This window comes from Numenius arquata, chromosome 13 (genome assembly GCF_964106895.1).
Source record: "Numenius arquata chromosome 13, bNumArq3.hap1.1, whole genome shotgun sequence".
Taxonomy (NCBI): Eukaryota; Metazoa; Chordata; class Aves; order Charadriiformes; family Scolopacidae; genus Numenius; species Numenius arquata.
In genome coordinates this window covers 12107834-12115589 of record NC_133588.1, presented here as the reverse complement: position 1 = coordinate 12115589, position 7756 = coordinate 12107834, and the positions used below count along the sequence as shown (strand labels likewise).

At 49.6% G+C, this 7756-nt stretch overlaps 1 non-coding gene across 1 annotated transcript; it reads right to left on the bottom strand.

Annotated features, from left to right (window-relative positions):
- Nucleotides 1–73, bottom strand: TRNAM-CAU (transfer RNA methionine (anticodon CAU)). Its single transcript has one exon. It is a non-coding gene; the product is annotated as a tRNA-Met (tRNA).
- Between the last annotated feature and the right edge of the window lie 7683 nt (nucleotides 74–7756).

The window sequence follows — 7756 nt, the reverse complement described above, 5'->3', positions numbered from 1 at the left end:
TGCCCCGTGTGAGGATCGAACTCACGACCTTCAGATTATGAGACTGACGCGCTACCTACTGCGCTAACGAGGCTCCTCTGTACGAGTACTCACCCGTGGCCCCCTTGTCCCAAACGCTTTCCTGCGCTGACCTTTTTTTGCAAATGGCTCTTTTTTCCCATTCGCATTCCTGAAAGCGCCCTTCGGGGCTCCAGAGCACCCTCACCCGGGTGAGGAACGGGCTGTGGGGGCTGCAGTGAGGACCCGCTGCCAAGGAAATCGAGTTGTCTCCACAAAATTACAGAAATGAAAGGCGAGCTCCTCTGCCTCGCTGCGGTGCGAGCGGCGGCTCCAGCGGGGTTTCTGCCGTGAAACGAACTCCGTGCGTTCCCTGAGGCGCTCGGCAGAAGAGGGACCCCTGCGACGGCGGCGGAAGTGCTGCCCTGGATCTGAATGGAGGGGGGGGCCTCACCCTCGGTGAGGGTCTCAAGGCGGCGGTCACCACGGCAACACGGGGACCTAAATTGGAAGAAGATGGGAAAACAGACTTTTGATGCAGAAAGTCTCCAAACCTCGCCCACAAGAATCACTGTAGGGCGCCTGTCCGCCTGGAGAAGATGAAGGAGGAACACACATCAGTCCCACCAGGCAAGAAGAGATGGTTGGGACAAGACGTTGGGACAAGAGGAGAGATGTCAGACAGCCCGAGGATTCTGCCAAGGAATAGTGGGCAGCCCTTGTTGTCAAGGGGGACAATACCCCAATTTCCAAGGATCAGGCCGGTCCTGCATTCGGGACAAGGAGGTGATGAGCTCAGGCTGCTAGGCTCGTGGTGGGGACAGATCTGCTGTGGCCACGGGATGAGTCAACGCGTGGCTTCTTCCAGCCTGAACCGCTGCCTTCCTCCCTCCGACGCTGCCCGGTGCGGAACAAGGACATCGTTTTGGATACTCTGCTAATCCTGTGGGGCTTCAGGGACTTCACTTCAGGGTGAGTGTAGCGCCCACCATTCCAATTAAATTAAGTAAAGCTGCTCCAGGCACCTAAAACAAGGTATGTGGACAAGGAGTCACCTAAACCAAACGTCAACTGTTTGGAAATACGTCTCTAGCTGGTTTCCACCTGTACGGAATCACACGGTTTTCCCCCCACGTTACATTACGCTCCAAGTACTCAAAGTTTGTGACACAGCTCCAGGAGGCCTTGTCACATCTGTTTGTTCAGGAACTGATGGATTCATGGAGAGGACGGGAAAAGTACTGATGGCAAGGGTTTTCGTGTGAATGAAACAAAAGATGTCCTTGGTGACATTGCCTCGAGCAGAAACTCAGCAGTCTACAGCACACACATGCTCTTCCCTCTTTTGCATTTTCTATTTTTGTCTGGATTTTCTTCTTTCTGCTGTTCTTCTGAATGCTCCTGCTGTGCCTAATCACCCCACGATCTTCTCTCCCTTTCCTTCTCCCACCTGACCCCTATAACCTTATCCCACAGCCTTGACTCCATGGATGCTGAGCCACCACGTCCTCCTCCATCCCTCAGTGACCAGACCTTCCTCCTGGCCCACTGACCCCCTTTCCAGTCCAACCCAGCAGAAGGCAGGACAGCCCATCATAAATCCATGCCAATTCCCAGGGAGCTCCATCGCCACATGCCCATTCCCTCCAGATTAAGAGGAAGAAGGGGAAAAGTCTGTCTGGCCACCTCCAGGATGCACCGATGTCACCTGGCAGAGAGCGAAGCCCAGCAGTCAGAGGTGACAAGCCCTGGGAGCTCTCAGTGATCAGGGTGACCCCACATGTCCCCTTCCCATGGGGCAGCGTGGGGGAATCCCAGCCTCTCATCACATTAGAGAGGAGAAACAATCACTGTCACCCCTCCAAGTCTCAAGACCCAGACAGAGAAGTTTCCCAGTTCTGTTCTTGGGGAGCATCACACGATAGAAGGAGAGGGTTTGCTGGGCACAGCAAAGCTCCTCGGGGCCCAGAAGGCAGAGAGCTGGTGGGGAACAGAGTGCTTATAACTGCATATAACTTACAACTTCAGCTTTTACCACCCTGCCATCAGACCATAAAACTGGCACTTTCTCCTCTCTGTGGCTGAATCCATTATCTGACCCTTCCAGCTTCATTTCTGACGACGGGGAAAACATTAAAAGCGCGTTATCATCATCTCCCATCCTCTGTGGCGCTACCAAGTGTCTGAGCACCTTTTTTTTTGTAAACATTGGCAGAGTAATAGCCCAGAGCTTCCCAGTCCTGCTGGTTCGGGCAGGCGGCTTGCAGCCATTACCACAGGGCTCTTGAAAAAGGACATACTGAAAGGAGAAATTTTATTGTTTTACTTCCCTTCAAGCAATTAAGGAGCTGATGCAGCTCTGGCTATAGTCAATTAGCCTTTGCGCTCACTCCGAAGGGCTTTGGATTGGTCCCAAAGTTGTGTCCTCATTTTCTGTAATCCTGGAAGTGTTTACGCCTTCCCAGCCCCTGAGCGGGGATGAGCCAGCTGATGGCGTATCCAGCCAATTACAACCTGAACAGTCAGGAGAGAATTATTTCTTTTCCATTTGGCAGGAGGGACAGAAAAGTATGGCAAGGCAAGCCCAGGCAGATGAACAAACCCTCTTTGCAAGCCCTGTTTGCCACACAAAGTATTTGCAGCGTGGTTTTTTGGCATCAGCCTGCAGTGCGATTTCTGCTTTGTCATGAGCATCCTTGGAGGCAGGACACTTCGAAGAGAGAATATTTCAATAGAAAGACCAAATAATTTTGCTTTGTTTTTTGTGATCTACATACTTTCATCTCAGGTATCCTTTCATTGCTGTTTTAAGCTGGAGAATAGCTCTTCTCATCCTAATTTTAGTATTTCCCACCTTCCTCCTTTCTGTCTGGACATTGATCTCACCACATTTTGCAGGAAAAACTGATCAGTGGACAGACTGGGATCCTCAGGGACAATCCAGTGCGCTGCAGAAAATGCTGCTGCTGACTCAGAAAGGGTTTTGCATCCTCCTGCTTCGGAGCTGAGCTCGGTGCCCTCTCTTTATGAGAGAAGGTATGGGTCTGTCTTCAACCCACTGTCCTTGCAGTGAGGTATTAGTCGATCTGACAATCAGCTGTGGTCATGAGTGCTTGGGGTCACCAAAGACTTTACAGCACTTGTACTAGAAGCAGTTGTTGTTGTTTCTGCTTTGGCCACGGTCCAGCCTGAAGAATTTCATTGTGCCCAGCACCTCCTGCAGCTCAATTCACAGCAGCGTTATCCAGCCTGGGACAGATCACGGGACAGTCAGGTGTTGGAGATGCTATTACTGGGTCGGCTGCTGAGCAATGGTTGTGCAATCGCCGGCAGCTCGATGAGCCTCTGCACACCTCCGTTTCTCACGATGTAAATAGGGAGGGCGTTTACTGAAGCCACAGGCTATGCAGCACTCGGTTAATATTTGAATAAGTGTGGAATTGCTTAAATCCTAGAATTATTTAAAATCAGCAGAAGACTTTGTTGCATGCTGTATTATTCCACAATTTCCCTGCTATGCCTCCCGCCCTCACACCGTCATTACTGCTTGCCAAGAGTTTATGGATCTTTTTGAGTGGAAGGTAATACATAAACATAAGTTATTGTTGCTTACACCAACTGATTTACTGTGTTTCCTTGTGAAACCAGAGGCTCCCATTTAAAACTGGATCCTGAAGCCAAGAAATGTTTGCTGGAACAGCAGCAGCAACTGATGTCAGGGTTACAGCACATGGCAATGATGTCTTGGGCAATACTTCTTGCAGGGGGAGTACAATGAGTTTTCAGCCAAACATTCTAAGAAAATGATGTTTTTGTGACGACATTGCATACGTCTGCGTGTTAGTTTGGATTTCCTGTCCAGAAAAGCATCTGTCTAATCCCCTCAAAAGTGCTATATTCCAGAGGTCTTGTGAAATAGGTGGCCAAGACAGTGGAGAGAGACGGTGTCAGTGTTCCCACTGAGGGACAGGAGCATCCGTTGTTAGACCTCAGAGAAAACCCACCCAGGGAAAATGTTCTGCGAGTGGTTTCTTTAGTTTTACTTTTCTCAAATTACACTTTTATATCCCCTGAAAAGAGAGATATTCTGTCATTTTCATCACTTCTTGCTAGAGGTCTCCTAACTCAGACGGTGACTTCTGCAGAGAAATGTGAAGCTTGGGAATTTGTTCACAGGGTAGTCACCATCTTAAGACAAATTTAAGACTAAAACTTCTCAGAAGAGTTAAGTCATTGCACACAATTCACTGCAATCTGATTCTGTCTGAAAATCTCCAATAATGGCAGCATGCTGTATTAAAAAAATCAAAGCTCACATTGATCTTTACCTGAGCTAGATCAATAAGAACAATTCATGATAAATAACTGGGGGAAAGTACCTTGATTCAGGTTTAAATGCAAGATACTCTCAGCACAGTGTCCTTCCTTTTGTTTTATGGGGGTTTTCTCTCCATGTTTCTGGTGAATTCAATACCGCTGACAGCTGCTGAGCTAATAGCACTAGACGCTGAAGTGCTGTCTTCCAGCGAGGGTGTAGCACTGCAGAGGAATGGCTTTGTCTATGCACTGTAAAAAGCCTTTTCGGTACTGTTGTATCAGAGAAATGAGAAGATGGTTTATAATTCTGATTGTGAAACACGCTCACTGTGTTGTGAGGAAGCTCATATGGAAAAGATAGGAAAAGTGGGAGTTTCTCCCCAGGGAAATGCTGGAAATGCTGTTCAGAGTCACCATTCATACTGCATTTTTAACAAAAAAAACCAAACCCAACCTTCTGTAAGATACAACAGTTGGGAAAGCCTGGCTTTTTTTTTTTTTACTTCAGACTTAAGATTTAGTATATCTTGCTGTACGGGGTGGAGACACGAGGATCTGAGCTGGAATCCAAACCCAGCTTGTGCTCTAACCTGCTTTGTAAGTTTGGGCAAATCCCATCTCTTTTGCTTCATGAGAAACGAGGGCTGACAGGTATTGTAAGAGATTATTTACCCCATCCTTCTCCCTAAGAAAAGAACAATTCCCCCTAAACTGTTCAGAACAGATGTTTTACTAATTTCTTGTTAAATAAAAATATCCAATGGTGACTATTCCACTGCTTTTCTAGGCAATTTGTTGCGGTGCTCAACTATTCTTACCCTTAACCCAACATCTAATTTCTATTGCCTTTCCCAAGATGTAAGCTCATTATTTCTTGTCCTAGGCTCACTGCATGCAAAGAGGAGCTAATTCCCTCCTGCTCTGCAGCAACCTTTTGCATATTTCAAGATGATATAATGTCTCCTTTCAGTTACGTCTTCTCTTCTTCAAACTAAATGCTTTGTAAAGTGTTGTAAGACTAGAATAAAAAATGCTCTGCGGGCTAGATTTTAAAGGGCTCTGTTCCAGTGTAGTCACCAAATTTGAAGTGAAAGCATTTTCAAAAGCAGCTTTTTCTCACTAGGGATGGAGAATCGCGCTGAGGCAGAGCCGGTCCCAAAGGCTGTGTCCATGCTGTCATCCCAACTGCGCCTGACACCTTTCTCAAATCCAGACTCACCAACTGTCTGTGCTGTCGACACACAGACACAGGCGAAGGCTGAGATGGGGAGGGAAAGGTCAAGCACGTCTCGGTGTGGATCTAAGTTTTCCTTCTCACAGTCTCTGCAGATTATTCATGAGCGGAACACGCGATAGCCCAGCCTGTCAGCAGATACTCTGATTGTGGCTCTTCCTAAGCACCATATGGATGCTTTCAGCCTGAGCTACAGCCCTGCTAACAGTTGGTAGCGTGGATGAAAACCGCACAACACACAGTGATCGGTACTGTCGGCCCTGCCACAGGGACTGACCTGTACACCCCAAAAGCAACACTGCGTGGTTCCACCAGGGCTTGTCCCCCTGCCCGCACCCACCCAGCCCATGGCAGCCCCCGATGTACAACTCTGAGAGCGTGGCAGGATTTCCTCAGCCCAGAAAGCGGATTTTAAAAGGCAGCCATTTGAATAAGAAAGAATTCTGATGAAACAGAAATTTGGGACTTGCTAGTTTAAGTTTTGGATGTATCAGCCTTCAGCTGACCTTCCACTGTGTCTCACCTGCTGTCCCCGGACAGTGATGTGATGCGTAGAACATTCATAGCACCTTTGGGCTGTTTTTCTTGCCTTGGTTAGTCACATCTTTAATGGTCTCATCCTATAATTATACAGCCACCGGAACTGTATGACCCTGAATCACAAAATCAGGTAATGAACCCTCATTCCAGCGTGTGAGCGCAGCATCACTCTAACTTCAATGCATCGTCTCCCCCCAAAAAATGTAAAACCCATGATAATCTCTAAGCTGGATAGAAAATGGCACTTTTCCCTCTACTCATAAGGACACCACTGGCTGCAACCCCCTTTTCCTTCAGCCGCTGGATTGTATGACGAGATTGTGTAGCCCTGTTACTGCAAAACCGTTCCTATATTTCAAAACACAGTGCTGGGAACATATGTGAGAGAAGGAGAAAGGAAGGCAGCTGAAAGTCCACAGCCAACAGCTTGTGTCAGAAATCTGCTGGAGGAGGAGACAGTTGGGCATTTTTAATGGCCACGCGGTATCTGCAGGACCAACGCGAGCAAACTTGGCTTGCGGCTGAAATTGTTTGCGATCTCATCAATTCCTGACAAACCACACGAGCCCGGGTGGTGGGCTCTGAAGGGAATTGGAACAGCTGCCCCTAAAATTGCATTCCCCAAACAAAAACTTTGCCACGGCCTCCTCATGTCTATCTGCGCTGAAGGCAAACCCAAGGCAAACCTTGCACCTCTGCATGGAGGCAGAGTCGCTGAAGAGCACATGTTGTTGAGGGGGTACATGGTGGGCTGCTCCGAGGTGGCTGTGGCTTGTGTGTTGCTGAGGGGGAACATGGCAGGGCCCTCTGAAGTGGCCAAGGCTAGATGTGGCTGAGAGGGAGACATGTTGGGGTGTTCTGAGGCAGCCATGGTTGTGTGTCACCAAGGGTGGACACTGGCAGGGCTCTCTGAGGTGGCCATCACCATGTATTGCTGAAGGGAGAACATGGCAAGGCTCTCTGAGGCAGCCATGGCTGTGTGTCACTGAGGATGGACACTGGCAGTGCTCTCTGAGGCAGACATGGCTCTGTATCACTGAAGGGCGACATGGCAGGGCTCTCTGAGGTGGCCATCACCACGTATCGCTGAAGGGGGAACATGGTAGGGCTCTCTGAGGTGACCATGGCTATGTGTCACTGAAGGGCGACATGGCAGGGCTCTCTGAGGTGGCCATCACCACGCATCCCTGAAGGGGGAACATGGCAGGGCTCTCTGAGGTGGCCATCACCACGTATCGCTGAAGGGGGAACATGGTAGGGCTCTCTGAGGTGACCATGGCTATGTGTCACTGAAGGGCGACATGGCAGGACTCTCTTGAGGTGGCCATCACCACGCATCCCTGAAGGGGGAACATGGCAGGGCTCTCTGAGGCTGCCATCACCATGCACTGCTGAAGAGGGGACATGGCAGGCCTGAGACAGCCATCACCATGTATCGCTGACGGTGGACACCAGCACGGCACTCAGAAATGGCCATGGCTGTGTGTCACTGAGCAGAGGACAGGGCAGGCTCTCTGAGGCAGCCATGCCTGTGTGTCGCTGAAGGGGAGCAATGGCAGGGCTGAGGCAGCCATGGCTGTGTGTCACCGAGGAGGACACTGGCAGGGCTCTCTGAGGCGGCCATAGCTGCGTGTCGCCGAGGGGGCACACAGCGGGGCATTGAGCTGG